At 44.3% G+C, this 16,242-nt stretch overlaps 1 protein-coding gene and 1 gene segment (V, D, J or C); both read right to left on the reverse strand.

Annotated features, from left to right (window-relative positions):
- LOC103346896 (immunoglobulin heavy variable 3-23-like) overlaps positions 1-16,242 on the reverse strand; it is a 504,788-nt gene that overhangs the window by 334,418 nt on the left and 154,128 nt on the right.
- The window catches only part of LOC100353328 (immunoglobulin heavy variable 3-11), a 215,931-nt gene that overhangs the window by 194,248 nt on the left and 5,441 nt on the right, over positions 1-16,242 (reverse strand). The window lies entirely within an intron of this gene.

The raw sequence follows: 16,242 nt of genomic DNA on the forward strand, positions 1-16,242 counted from the left end.
AGAGAGAGAGAGAGAAAGGTCTTCGTTTTTCCATTGGTTCACTCCCCAATTGGCCGCTATGGCTGGTGCGTTGTGGCCAGCTCGCTACTTTTGAGGCCAGGGACCAGGTGCTTCCTCCTGGCCTCCCATGCAGGTGCAGGGGCCCAAGCACTTGGGTCATCCTCCACTGCACTCCCAGGCACAGCAGAGAGCTGGACTGGAAGAGGAGCAACCGGGACTAGAACCCAGAGTACCTGCGCCACAGGTGGAGTGTTACCTAGTGAGCGCGGCGCCAGCAACACTCACTCGTTTTGAAAAGAGAGAGATGATTTAAGTAGTTGAGGTTTAACAGATCAAGGACCCTGCCTCAGCTGCCCCTGGTTCTAAAGGGAAAACTAAAACTGTCCTAAAGTCAGCAGTGCCCTGAGGGCGCTGCCCTGAGTCAGGTTGGAAAAGACTCAAAGGGATCTCAGGGAGTCCCACATCTATGATCCTAGTGACCACAGTCGCTGTCCATGAACCAAATTTGTTCATTTAGGACTCCTTCTTTCACAGCGAACTTTCTCTCTGTCAGTGAAGTTGGCAGGGACAGAATCATAAAAGAAGAATTATTCCCTCAAAACTCTTACAGGAGAGGAAACCCCAATTCCTTGACAGGAAACCAGGGCTTCATCTCCCTCTGCACCTGTGCATGACCAGAATCTGCGCTCGGTGCATCTTGTGCGCCCCCTGGTGGAGCCGCGCGCCCCTGCAGGGAGGTTTGTGTCTGGGCTCAGCCTGAGGGCGCCTCATGTCTCTGGCACAGAAATAGAGGGCCGTGTCTGTGGTTGTCAGACTTCCTTTGCAGATCCACCGCGCGTGGGCGTTGTTTCTGGATACGATGACTCGGCCATTCACGGAGTTCGCATAGTATGTGCTACCACCATTATAACCATTAGCTGCGATCCACTCCAGCCCCTTCCCTGGAGCCTGGTGGACCCAGTCCATTGCATGGTTAGAGTGTGAATCCAGAGGCTTTGCAGGAGACTACTAACAGAAACAAACTGCCAACTACAGGGCTCACAGCACGTGCAACAAATAATGGAGAAAAATATACTCCACTACTACATGCCATTTATGAAAAATCACTGGTGCATTTATACACTGAGAACAAATTTGCAGAAAATGGAGAAAACATCACAGTGGTTTAGCATGTGAATTTTCCGCCTGTGATGCCTAAATCCCATACTGCTGTCTGTTTTTATTCCAGCTGCACTTCCAATCATCTCTTGTTGATGCACCTGGGAAAGCAGACAAGCATGGTCCAAGTGATTGGGCCTCTGCACCCATGTGGGGACTGGGAAGAAACTCCTGGCTCTAGGTCAATATCCTGGCTCAATGTCATTTTGGGGAGTGAACCAGCAGATGGAGAACTTGTCTCTGGGTCTTTCCCTCTCTGTGTGTAACACTGACTTTCAATAAATAAATAAATCTTTTCTAAAAGATTGCATATGTAGTATCAACAAACTTTTAAAGTCCTGGAGGAAATTTATCAACAGGCTGAATGATGTCCACATAACAATATTATTGTTTTTCAATTTTGAATTTATTTTGTATTTTTTAAAATTTATTTTTAAGGAATAAAAATGTCATAGTACAACTTTAGGAATATAGATATTCTTCCCAGCATTTCTGCCCTCCCACTTACATTCCCACCACCTTTCTCATCCCTCTCCACTTGTCAGTTCAGTTTTCCAATAGGACTCACTTTAAGTTGGTACACAGATTCAAGATCAAGATCCATCATCAAGATTCACTTGAGTTGCTACACAGAAAAACAGCTGTATACTATGTAAAGATTTAAACACACACACACATGAAAAAACTGTTTGAGAACTGGTTTTACAGTTAACTCTCATAATAGAACTCATTGAGGATGGAGGTCCTGCATGGGGAGTTAGTGCACAGTGAGACCTGTTGTTATCTAACAATTAACACTCTTACATATGATGCCAGTGACCACCTGAGACTCTTGACATGAGCTGCTTGGTCTATGGAAGCGTTTTGTGTTCACAAACTCTGATAGTATTTGGACAAGGCCATGAGCAAAGTGGAAGTTCTCTCCTCCCTTTAGAGAAAAGTACCTCCTTCTTTGAGGCTACTTCTACTGCTTGAGGTCTCAGAGATCCTTTAGGCAGAATATTTGTGCCACAGTGTCTTGGATTTCATGCCTGAAATGTTCTTATGGGCTTTTCAGCCAGACCAGGAAGTCTTAAGGGCTGATTATCAGGTCAGAGTGTTACTTAAAGAGGTTATCAGTCTATGAGTCTGCTGTGTACACTTCTGCTCATGTTGGAACAATCTCTCCTTTTTAATTCTATCTCTTCTTATTACCAGGCACTTGATCCTATTTATATGATCACTTTAACACTTAATCCTATCTATGTGTTCACCTTACACTTAATGTGATCACTTTAATTAAGCTTAATGGGATTTGGAATCCCACAACAAATTTTTAAATTGTGTGTTTAGAAGTAAGTCCATAGGAATGTATGCACTTTACAGTTACAAAATTCTTCCTCCTGCTCTTATTCCCATTCCTATTTTTTACTGAGATCGATTTTCAATTGACTTTATGTGCATGCGATGAACTTAATGTTAAGACTTCAACAAATAGTAGGAAGAAAAATAAACAACCAAAGAAAAACAAACAAAAAATTGTTCCTCAACAGTCAAGACAAGGGCAGCTCAAGTCGTGCCTTCTTGAAGTGTTGATTTCGCTTCCACCTGTGGTTCCGGCACTCCGGGTTCTAGTCCCGGTCGGAGTGTCAGATTCTGTCCCGGTTGCTCCTCTTCCAGTCCAGCTCTCTGCTGTGGCCAGGGAAGACAGTGTAGGATGGCCCAAGAGCTTGGGCCCTGCACCCGCATGAGAGACTGGGAGGAGGCGCCTGGCTCCTGGCTTCAGATCGGCACAGCACGCCGGCTGTAGCGGCCATTTGCGGGGTGAACCAATGGAGGGAAGGCCTTTTTCTCTGTCTCTCTCTCTCTCACTGTCTAACTCTGCCTGTCTAAAAAAAATGTAGTTACTGATAAGGTGGGTGACAGGACTGGCCTTGAAGGTATCACGTGGGATTCCTACCTCCCGTTTAGGATGCTTAGGTTTATGTCCAAATTTTGGTTCTATTTCAGACTCTTGCCAATGCACACTCTGGGAGGCAGTACGAGAAGTCTGAGTTAATCTCATGTGTGAGACCTGGACTGAATTCATGCACCTGGCTGTGATCTGATTGAATCCAGCTTTTATGGGCATCTGGGAAGTTACCCAGGATTCAGTAGATCACTGTCTGTCAGTCTCTGTTGCTTTGTCTTTTTGGACAAATAAACACATACAAGTTTTAAAAGAGGTAAAAGTATATCTGTAACTTTTTGAAGAAAATATACAAAGGCAAACGTATAAAAATGCTTTAAATCTGAGATCATCATGCATGTCCATGTTAGAAGCACAACGAGACAGCCCACCCCTCCTGATAGACTGAGTATCATCAGACATACCAGAGCTGACAAGTCTTGTGCAGGAAGAGAGAGAAGAAAACCCTGGTACAAGGCTGGAGTCAGGTAAGTTAGTAAAGCTTCCATGGAAAACATCAAAAGCTGAGAAATACAATTATCACAGGATCCTCAAACACTGTTGCCTGGTAGAAGAAACATGAAATCCCAGAGAGGTGCCCAGCAGATCCACAGCCACTGTGGCAAACACATCTGCAGTTCCATGTACAATTAATGCAGCATAATTCACGAGAGCTCACACATATAAGCCACTGAAATTTGCATTGAAGAAGGAATGGATAATGGGACAAGTGGACAGAGTTATATTTTAACAGGAAGTTTATATGGCAGTAAAGAGTATCAAGGACAGAGCTTCAGGCCATCAGGATCCACACGTTGAGGGATCTGCTGTACAGCATGGTGACAGCAGTTAAGGGAATGTTGTATCTACAGAATTCCAAAACAGGAGACAGATGCCATTCCACATGAGACATGTGCGTTTTGCGATGAGCATGTCAATAACTCTGACTTCATAATTCCACTCAATTTGATGCATTCATTTTTCAATACATATCATTGTATCTAATATGTCGATATTCACTTATTATTCATCAAACAGTCAGGACAGGAAAGGGAAGAATGGCAAATAGTGAAAATTCAGTTCTCTAAAACTGAATTACCATCTGCTGTCTTCCAGGGTGCATTGTCAGTTACAAGCCTGGGAAATTCTTGTAAATAAACTCAGTCCAGCACTCTGATATGCAGCCTGGGTGTCTCCCTCTCTAAAACTGATGAAGGATTCCAAATCGATTCATGATTCCAGCCAGCATAGACATGGAGTAAAGAACAGGGACTCTGGACAAATGGTCTCTGGGACTGGCTCTTCCTGCAGCTGTGATTCAGCCTTAGGATACTGGTCATCATGCTGGAGCCACAGACACAGCTCCCCGTGATGTGGACTCTAGCCCCAGAGTGCACAGCCACTGTGTGTCCCACTTTCTGCTCTGCTGAACCACAGCAGGTGCAGGGGGTCCCACAACACTGGAGTAGAACCAGATCAGCTGGAAATGCACACTCAACACTTTCCATTCAGTTATGACCTTGACTGCTGATGTCCAGTGCATTTCCCTCCTTAGTTCTTGCATGCAGCCCCCCAGGATGTTCCCAGGATCTAGAGAATGAGGAAGTCCCTGTAGGCTTCGCAGGTGCCTGCAGAAGCTCAGCCTGAGACACAGCTGAGCTGCAAGTACATTCCTGAGTGCTGTGACATTCACACAGGAACAATTAAATGTTTTAGGAATAAAAAGAAAATGGCGATGTGGGCACAATCTGTAGAAATATGGATCACCCACAGATTTAAAAAACTTTAGGTTCAGTTCGGTACACATGCTCATTTTGATGGGAGGAGAGGGATGACTTAGGTAATTGAGGTTTACCAGAACAGAAACCCTAGCTCTACTGTCCCTGGTTCTAAAGGGAAAACTAAAATTGTCCTAACATCGGCACTGCCCTAGGGCGCTGTCCTGAGTCAGGTTGGAAAAGAATCACCAGGGTCCTCAGATTCCCAGGATCTCTGATCCTGGTCACTGCTGTACTTGCTTATGAACCAAATTTGTTCATTAAGGACTCCTTCCTTTCACATCAAACTTTATCACCGTCACTGAAGTCATCGGCAGGGTCAGAACAACAAGAGTAGAATTAATTCCTCAAAACGGCTACTGGAGAGGAAACCCCAATTCCCTGACAGGAAACCAGGGCTTCATCTCTTCCTGCACCTGCTCAAGACCAGAATGTGCTCTCGGTACGTCTTGTGCGCCCCCTGGTGGAGCCGCACGCCCCTGCACGGAGGTTTGTGTCTGGGTTCAGCCCTAGGGCCCCTCACTGTGTCTCTCGCACAGTGACCCAGCTCATGTCGTTGCTTCTGAGAGAGAATCCAGAGACTGTGCAGGTGAGTGTCAGACTTCCTCCAGGCTTCACGGGGCCTCTCCCGGACTCCTCCGCCTACTGACAGGACACCTGTAAACACAGATGACATGGTCAGGACACTGTCACGCACACTCTCTGTGTCTCTCACTCACGTCCTCTCCCAGACTCAGTGCCCCGCGTTCTCCATCATTACCTTTGCGCACAGCGACCAGGAGAAGCCAGCGCAGCCCAGTCTCCATGGTCTGTGTCTGTGTTGAGTGTGATCACTGAGTGGACACCTGGGAGTGCTGGGGCTGGAGCTCCTGTGCCAGAGCTGCAGGGTGAGGGCTGGGCTGGTTTTCATGGGCAGAGGGAGGCCTATCTGCATGTGCTGCCCCTATATAGCAGGCATGGGGTCAGATGCCTCAACAGGACAGGGCCCAGGCTGATGAGAGTGCCCCATGGTAGTCCGATATTATTCATATATGGGACAAGTGATAAATTGTGTGCTCTCATTGCACAAAGAACCCTGTCTGAGTCCTTTTATGTGAATGGACCTACAACATGTTTTCATGGGTTCCCTGAGCTCTTGGCCCAGGTCAACATTACAGGAGAAATCATCAGACTCTGGATGTGTCCCCAACTCCATGTGCTAACAGGAGTCCAGCACCTGATCTGCCCCCTCACCACAGGACTCAGCTCTGCCCCAGTCCACACTCAGCACTCACTGGGGCTTCCTGGTGAGGTGTGCAGCACTCCCTGCCAGCAACAGAACAAGGAGCACTTTTGCTGGATTCTGTTTTTGGCAGAGAGATGCACAGGGGACCAGGTTCCACGCAAGTGCATCTGAGTGTGGTGTTCCACGTGCCAGTGTCTGTCTGTCTGCTCTTCACAATTTCTTTGCTGGGCAATTTTGCTTCCATGGGCAATGCTGTTGAGCTGTGATAGATACAGAGGCAGCCGCACATGTTGAAAGTGTGTGGTGAGTGCGACTCAGCTGTGCCTCTCTCGCTCCTCATCACACCTATGCCAAAAGCAAATATCACATCCCACGGTGCTGCCCACTGCCCCTGTGTCACCCAGCCCTGGCCCACCTCCTCCAGTCACATTAAGGCCTGAATCCCTTTGGACTCCTTCACAACAGATTCATCCAGTTCAGCCCTGTGCATCATGCAAGTTTTGTGGCAGAAGTCGAAGGTCTTGAGTTTGTAGGTTCTGTGGGGCCCAGGTGAATGAGTTTTTATTAGTTTTTAAGCAAAATATCTGAAAATCTTATATGAGTGAAACTGAAAGTAAAGCAGAGAAGATGGCGGAATAGTGAGGGCGCGCACCGATAGTCCAGGAAAATTTAGTTTAATAAAAGTGGAGTTACGGTAGCCTCAGAAAAAGGATCAGGAAAGATTGCAGAGGAAACTCTTCTGGATCTAGTGGCTATGACTCGGAGGACCTACTGGGAGAACAAGGTCGCCCACGGCGTGGAAGCCGAGCCGCAGGAGCCGCAGGGTCTGCGGGCCAGTGCAGGAAGGGGAGTGGATGTCACATAGACACCAGCAGGGAGAGTTGGGATGCCCAGGGCTCTGAGTCCACACATCGGCGCTGGAAGGGGAGGTGAGCTCAGTAACCCGTGACATTGATGGGGAAATGGCGGTCAGAATCTAGAGGGGAGTGGGAAAGTTCACCAGACTGGCTACAGGAGAGAAGGAAAAAAGGTGGGGGGGTTCTCTCTCCACCAACCTTGAAAAGGTTGCAAGGTTGCAAGGTTTGCAAGAGTTTGCAAGAGTTTGCAAGGTTTGCAAGAGACAAAGAGCAGGCCCCCTCTCTGGATTTACATAACAACAGGGGAGAGCTAAGGAACTGAGTCACTACAATTCAGTAGCCTAGGCAACCCAGTGGGAGGCCAGAGGAGAAACAGAGCCTGCACAGACTCTTTGGGTAGAAGCCAGAGATCAGAAGCTAAATACCATCAATTCTGCACAGCCTTGTGGTGCGGTATTACTTACCTCCTGAATAAAATAAAATAAAATAAATAAATAAATAAATAAATAGAGAGAGAGAGATTTACCACACATAAACTGAGGGTGTCACCTTTGCACACCCGTAACCTGGAAGAACCAAGCAGAGCTCTCAGGCCACACCCATCTCAAGCCTCCAAGGATCCTCCAACAGCAGGCAGTCCACTTAACACAGACATAGTATAAAATAAAAAAAAATTAAAAAAACGCACAATGACGAAAGAAGAATTAACTGTGCCAAGCAACAAACACAGAAATCGAGGGAACAAGATCAATGATGACACTATGATGCCTCCAAATAAACAAAACACCCCAAGCCAAGATTATGAAGATGATGAGATAGAAGAAATGCAAGATACGGATTTCAAAAAATTTATGATAAGAACATTTAGAAGTTTTCAAAAGCAAATCCTTGAACTACAGAAATCCTTATTGGACAGGATTGAAAATCTCTCTCATGAAAATGAAATTTTAAGGAAGAATCAAAATGAAACGCAGAAACTAGTAGAACAGGAAAGTGTGATAGTGAAGAGAAATCAAAATGAAATGAAGAACTCAATAGATCAAATGACAAACACACTAGAAAGCCTTAAAAACAGAATGGGTGAAGCAGAAGAGAGAATATCGGACTTAGAAGACAGAGCACAGGAAAACATACAGTCAAACCAAAGAAAAGAAGAGGAAATTAGAAATCTAAAAAATATTGTTGGGAATCTACAGGATACTATTAAAAAAAACAACATTCGAGTTCTAGGAGTTCCTGAAGGCATGGAGAGAGAAAAAGGATTAGAAGGCCTTTTTAGTGAGATACTAGCAGAGAACTTTCCAGGTTTGGAGAAGGACAGAAACATCCTAGTACAGGAAGCTCATAGAACCCCCAATAAACGTGACCAAAGAGATCCTCACCACGACACGTGGTAATTAAACTCACCACAGTGAAACATAAAGAAAAGATCCTAAAATGTGCAAGAGAGAAACGTCAGATTACTCTCAGAGGATCTCCAATTAGACTCACAGCAGACTTCTCATCAGAAACACTACAGGCTAGGAGGGAATGGCGAGACATAGCACAGGTGCTAAGAGAGAAAAATTGCCAGCCCAGAATATTATATACTGCTAAGTTCTCATGTGTGAATGAAGGTGAAATAAAGACCTTTCATAGCAAACAGAAATTGAAAGACTTTGTGGCCACTCGTCCAGCCCTGCAAAAGATACTTAAAGATGTGCTACACTCGGAAACACAGAAACACGGCCATTAATATGAAAGAAGGTAAAGGAGAAAAACCACCAGTAAAAGAGCATGGGAAGCTCAAAGCATATACTAGAAAATATCTCTGGGAAAATGGCAGGGCAAAGTCACTACATATCAATAGTCACATTAAGCATTAATGGTCTTAACTCTTCAGTTAAAAGACACCGATTGGCTGATTGGCTCAAGGAATACAACCCAACTATTTGTTGCCTACAAGAAACACTTCTCTCTAAAAAAGATGCATGCAGACTGAAAGTGAAAGGTTGGAAAAAGATATTCCATGCCAACAGAAACAAAAAAAAGCAGGTGTAGCCATATTAATATCAGAGAAAATAAACTTTAATACAAAAACTGTTAAGAGAGACAAAGAGAGACAATATATAATGATTACGGGTTCAATTCAACAGGAAGATGTAACTATTATAAATGTATATGCACCTAATTACAGGGCACCGGTCTATTTAAAAGATATGTTAAGGGACTTAAAGGGAGACTTAGACCCCAATACAATAGTACTGGGGGACTTCAATACTCCACTCTCAGAAATAGACAGATCATCCGGACAGAAGGTCAACAAGGGAACAGCAGATTTAATCGACACTATTGCCCAAATGGATCTAACAGATATCTACAGAACTTTCAATCCTACATCTAAAGACTTTACATTCTTCTCATCAGTGCATGGAACCTTCTCTAGGATTGATCACATACTAGGCCATAAAGCAAGTCTCAGCAAATTTAAAAGAATTAGAATCATACCATGCAGCTTCTCAGACCACAGCGGAATGAAGCTGGAAATTAGCAACTCAGGAAACCCTAGAAAGTATGCAAACACATGGAGACTGAACAACATGCTCCTGAATGAACACTGGGTCATTCAAGAAATCAAAAGAGAAATCAAAAACTTTCTGGAAGTAAATGAGGATAACAACACAACATATCAAAACTTATGGGATACAGCAAAAGCAGTACTGAGAGGCAAGTTTACAGCAATAGGTGCCTCCGTCAAGAAATTGGAAAGGTGCCAAATAAATGAGCTTTCAGTGCATCTCAAGGACCTAGAAAAACTGCAGCAAACCAAACCCAAATCTACTAGGAGAAGAGAAATAATTAAAAACAGAGAAGAAATTAACAGGATTGAATGCAAAATAACATTACAAAAAATCAGCCAAGCGAGAAGCTGGTTTTTTGAAAAAATAAACAAAATTGACACCCCATTGGCCCAACTAACTAAAAAAAGAAGAGAAAAGACCCAAATCAATAAAATCAGAGATGAAAAAGGAAACGTAACAACAGACACCACAGAAATAAAAAGAATCATCAGAAATTACTACAAGGACTTGTATGCCAGCAAACAGGAAAATCTATCAGAAATGGATAGATTCCTGGACACAGGCAATCTACCTAAATTGAACCATGAAGACATAGAAAACCTAAATAGATCCATAACTGAGACAGAAATTGAAACAGTAATAAAGGCCCTCCCAACAAAGAAAAGCCCAGGACCGGATGGATTCACTGCTGAATTCTACCAGACATTTAAAGAAGAACTAATCCCATTTCTTCTCAAACTATTCAGAACAATCAAAAAAGAGGGAATCCTCCCAAATTCTTTCTATGAAGCCAGCATCACCTTAATCCCTAAGCCAGAGAAAGATGCAGCACTGAAAGAAAATTATAGACCAATATCCCTGATGAACATAGATGCAAAAATCCTCAATAAAATTCTTGCCAATAGAATACAACAACATCAGAAAAACCATCCACCCAGACCAAGTGGGATTTATCCCTGGTATGCAGGGATGGTTCAACATTCTCAAATCAATCAATGTTATTCACCACATTAACAGACTGCAGAAGAAAAACCATATGAGTATCTCAATAGATGCAGAGAAAGCATTTGATAAAATTCAGCACACTTTCATGATGAAAACTCTAAGAAAATTGGGTATAGAAGGAACATTCCTCAATATAATCAAAGCAATTTATGAAAAACCCACGGCCAACATCCCATTCAATGGGGAAAAGTTGGAAGCATTTCCACTGAGATCTGGCACCAGACAGGGATGCCCACTCTCACCACTGCTATTTAACATAGTTCTGGAAGTTTTAGCCAGAGCCATCAGACAAGAAAAAGAAATTAAAGGAATACAAATTGAGAAGGAAGAAGTAAACTATCCCTCTTTTCAGATGATATGATTCGTTACTTAGAGGATCCAAAGAACTCTACTAAGAGACTATTGGAACTCATAGAGGAGTTTGGCAAAGTGGCAGGATATAAAATCAATGCACAAAAATCAACAGCCTTTGTATACACAAGCAATGCCACGACTGAGAAAGAACTGCTAAGATCAATCCCATTCACAATAGCTACAAAAACAATCTAATACCTTGGAATAAACTTAAACAAGGATGTTAAAGATCTCTTCAATGAGAATTAAAATCTCTTAAAGAAAGAAATAGAAGAGGATACCAAAAAATGGAAAAATCTTCCATGCTCATGGATTGGAAGAATCAACATCATCAAAATGTCCATTCTCCCAAAAGCAATTTATAGATTCAATGCAATTCCAATCAGGATACCAAAGACATTCTTCTCAGATCTAGAAAAAATGATGCTGAAATTCATATGGAGGCACAAGAGACCTCGAATAGCTAAAACAATCTTGTACAACAAAAACAAAGCCGGAGGCATCACAATGCCAGATCTCAGGACATACTACAGGGCAGTTGTAATCAAAACAGCATGGTACTGGTACAGAAACAGATGGATAGACCAATGGAACAGAATTGAAACACCAGAAATCAACCCAAGCCTCTACAGCCAACTTATATTTGATCAAGGATCTAAAACCAATTCCTGGAGCAAGGACAGTCTATTCAATAAATTGTGCTGGGAAAACTGGATTTCCACGTGCAGAAGCATGAAGCAGGACCCCTACCTTACACCGTACACAAAAATCCACTCAACATGGATGAAAGACCTAAATCTATGACCTGACACCATCAAGTTATTAGAGAACATTGGAGAAACCCTTCAAGATATTGGCACAGGCAAAGAGTTTCTGGAAAAGACCCGGGAGGCACAGGCAGTCAAAGCCAAAATCAACTATTGGGATTGCATCAAATTGAGAAGTTTCTGTACTGCAAAAGAAACAGCCAGGAGAGTGAAGAGACAACCGACAGAATGGGAAAAAATATTTGCAAACTATGCAACAGATAAAGGGTTAATAACCAGAATCTAAAGAGATCAAGAAACTCCACAAAAACAAAACAAACAAACCACTTAAGGGATCGGCCAAGGACCTCAATAGACATTTTTCAAAAGAGGAAATCCAAATGTCCAACAGACACATGAAAAAATGTTCACGATCACTAGCAGTCAGGGAAATGCAAATCAAAACCACAATGAGGTTTCACCTCACCCCGCTTATAATGGCTCACATACAGAAATCTACCAACAACAGATGCTGGCCAGGATGTGGGGAAAAAGCGACATTAATCCACTGTTGGTGGGAATGCAAACTGGTCAAGCCACTATGGAAGTAAGTCTGGAGATTCCTCAGAAACCTGAAGGTAACCCTACCGTTCGACCCACCCATCCCACTCCTTGGAATTTACCCAAAGGAATTTAAATTGGCAAACAAAAAAAGTGGTCTGCACCCTAATGTTTATTGCAGCACAATTCACAATAGCCAAGACCTGGAACCAACCTAAATGCCCATCAACGGTAGACTGGATAAAGAAATTATGGGATATGTACTCTTTAGAATACTATACTGCAGTAAGAAACAATGAAATCCAGTCATTTGTAACAAAATGGAGGAATCTGGAACACATCATGCTGAGTGAAGTAAGCCAGTCCCAAAGGGACAAATACCATATGTTCTCCCTGATCGGTGACAACTGACTGAACACCAAAAAGGAAACCTCCTGAAGTGAAATGGACACTATGAGAAATGGTGACTTGATCAGCATAGCCCTGACTGTTAATGAACAACTTAATACATTATCCCTCTTAGTAGTTTTTTCGTCTGTTCTACTTAACATGACTGGTTTAATTCTGTAATTAACACACAGTTATTCTTAAGTGTTGAAATTTAACTGAAATGTGATCCCTGTTAAACATAAGAGTGGGAATAAGAGAGGGAAGAGATGTACAATTTGGGACATGCTCAAGCTGACTTGCCCCAAATGGTAGAGTTAGAAACATACCAGGGGACTCCAATTCAATCCCATCAAGGTGGCATGTACCAATGCCATCTCCCTAGTCCAAGAGATCAATTTCAGTTCACAATTGATCATAATGAAAGGACTATGAGTCAAAGGGAGCACATAAACAAGTCTAGTACCTGCTAATACTAACCGATAGAATAAATAAAGGGGAGAGTGATCCAACATGGGAAGTGAGATACTCAGCAGACTCATAGAATGGCAGATGTCCTAAACAACACTCTGGCCTCAGAATCAACCCTAAAGGCATTCGGATCTGGCTGAAAAGCCCATGAGAGTATTTCAGGCATGGAAAGCCAAGACACTCTGGTAAAAAAAAAAAAAAAAGCCTAAATGAAAGATCTCTGTGAGTGAGATCCCAATGGAAAGAACAGGTTTTCAAAGAAGGAGGTACTTTTCTATGAAGGGAGGAGAGAACCTCCACTTTGAGTATGACTTTGTCTAAACAAGATAAGAGTCGGAGAACTCAAAAGGCTTCCATAGCCTTGGAAACTCATGACTGGAGCATAGGGAGATTACTGATGCCATAAACAGGAGTGTCAATTTGCTAAGTCAACAACAGGAGTCACTGTGCACTTACTCCTCATGTAGGATCTCTGTCCTTAATGTGCTGTACATTGAGATTTAATGCTATACTGAGTACCCAAACAGTATTTTTCATTTTGTGTTTCTATGGGGGTGCAAACTGTTGAAATCTTTACTTAATGCATACTAAAATGATCTTTTGTAAAAAAAAAAGAAAGAAATTATCAATTCCCAACCTGACTCTCACTGGGATTAAACATGACAATAGGTCTGATCTGATTTCATCATCATTTAAAAAAATCATCTATTATTTTTCACTTTATGTTTCTGTGTGGGAGCAAGCTGTTGAAATCTTTACTTAATTTATGCTAAACTGATCTTCTGTATATAAAGAGAATCGAAAATGAATCTTGATGGGAATGGAAGGGGAGAGGGAGTGGGAAAGGGGAGGGTTGTGGGTGGGAGGGACGTTATGGGGGGGAAGCCATTGTAATACATAAGTCGTACTTTGGAAATTTATATTCATTAAATTATAGTTAAAAAAGTAAAGCAGAGTAAGAATATGATATTTTGCACAAATATGCAGTGTATTAGTCTTAACTGTGTCATCAAATTTCATGGAAATAAAGGAAATAATAAATTGAAAGTTGCACTGTTTAAGATGCAAACATTACCCAGGGGAGTGCCAGGTTCTCATATGTGGCTCTGGGTCCCAGTACCAGATTCCTGCTCCTGCAGCCCCAGGAATCAGAAATTTATGGAAGATATTTGGCCCCTGTCACTCTAGTAGATGCACTTGATTGTTGTCCTGAAACTGGGCCAGGCTTGGAGGCAGACCTGGCCACAGCGACATTGGAGAAAGTGCAGTGAGTGGGAGTGTCTCTCTCTCTTCCTTACTGACTCATGTGTGAGAGTTAAACCTTGAGTTACTGAAGGGTCTTTCAAATGTCCTATTCCCTTCAATGCAGGCAGCAACCCTCATGGCCTTGTCCCCTCCCTAGAGCCCCTGTCAATGGGATCACTGGGTGGTGAGGTCCCCCCATGCATGATGGGAGGCTCCGTGCATCAAGTATGGAGGGTAAGTTCCACCTAACATGCAGCCTTCAGCTGCTCAGTTGGAGAGACCACACACGCACACCAAGCAGTGCTGGCTCTGCTCACGGCTCTGCAGGAACAGCATCCTCAGCCTCAATACCCCAGACCCTGCTCCTCTGTGTCCACTGAGTAGGAAAGTGATTCACCTGCAGGAGGAAACCATCATGACCAATGTCCTGGTGGGATCCTGTAGAAAATGTTCGTGAGCAGAGTCCACCCCAGACACTGTGCCAGCACTGATCCCCCAAGACACAGAAGTCTGCATCTTCAGGGGATGGCTCCACCTCCAAAGCTGAGGATTGGGGAGAAGAAGCATGGCACGTGGGGAAGTGACAGTCAGGACAGGGTCCAGCAGCATAGAGAGAGAGGACATGGTGGACAGGGTGGGCTCTTCCTCTGCAGGAGGGTAAGGACAGGTGGAAGGGCCACACTGCTGGGACCCAGTGCCTACAGGAGAGCACTGAGTCAGGAGGTCTGATCAGGTCTCCTTGCCCCAGGGACCCCCACACTGACCACCACTGAGTAAAGAAGCACAGGTGCCTGGGAGATGTGGAATGGCATCGTCTCTGGGGAGTGCATCCAGTGACGACTCCCACCATGAGTAGATTCAACGTCAGGGCCTCATGGAGGAAGCTGAGGTCTCCAGTGCCCCTAACAGGACCACATGGAATGCTGGGAGCAGCCTGCTGGGGGTGGATGTGGTTTGTCCTCACAGCATCAGTGCTGAGCATGGCCCCAACGTAACAGCACTGGCAGGGGGTGCATGGTCTGGATGTTTACAGAAATAGATTGTTCACTTCTGGGGTATCTGCTATGGAGGAGATCACAGTAGATCTCCTGGGTCCCCAGCTTCAGCACAGAGCACAGTGCTGCTAGAGTCAGCCCTGGTCTCGTCTGACGTCCTGTGTGGGGATGGGGTCCCTCCCATCCGTGTTCACAATAATAGAATGCCTGATGACTGCCATGCTGTTCACAATGTTATGATGGCTGATGGCACAACATTCTTACTCTCTGATCCTGGACTTCCAGCCTCTACAGCTGTGAGCTCAATAAACCTTTTTGCTCCTATCTGGGGTACTGCATGATGGTACTAACTGGAAAAGCCTCCCTGGGTGCCCAGAGGTCCCTCAGGTCTCAGATGCTGGGGACCCCAGAGATGTCATTCATTCCTCCAGAAACAACTCCATTTTCTTCATGTGACTTCTTCCCATGATACCAAAACTTCTGCTCGGTGATCGGTGTTAGGGAGAGAATCATCCATCCAGATCGGTATGTAGGAAAGCTTTAGAGGACCACAAACCCCAATTTCCGGACCGGAGCCAGCGATTCACCTCCCACTGCATCTGGTCCTGGGTCTGAGTCTCTCGGTGCGTCTTGTGCGCCCCCTGGTGGAGCCACGTGCCCCAGCAGGGAGGTTTGTGTCTGGGTTCACCCTGAGGGCCTTCACTCTGTCTCTGGCACAGTAATACAAGGCCAAGTCTGCGGCTGTCAGGCTGTTCAGTTGTAGGCAAACTGTGCTCTGGGCGTTATCGCTGGAGATAGTGAATCGGCCATTCGCCCAGCTCGCGTACCATGTGCTACCAACCACTACTAATCCATCGGATCCACTCCAACCCCTTCCCTGGAGCCTGGTGGACCCATTGCATGTTGTAGCTACTGATGGTGAATCCAAGGCTTTGCAGGAGAGTTTCAGGGATCCCCCAGGTGTGACCAGGC

Source organism: Oryctolagus cuniculus, chromosome 20 (assembly GCF_964237555.1).
Source record: "Oryctolagus cuniculus chromosome 20, mOryCun1.1, whole genome shotgun sequence".
NCBI classification, from domain to species: domain Eukaryota; kingdom Metazoa; phylum Chordata; class Mammalia; order Lagomorpha; family Leporidae; genus Oryctolagus; species Oryctolagus cuniculus.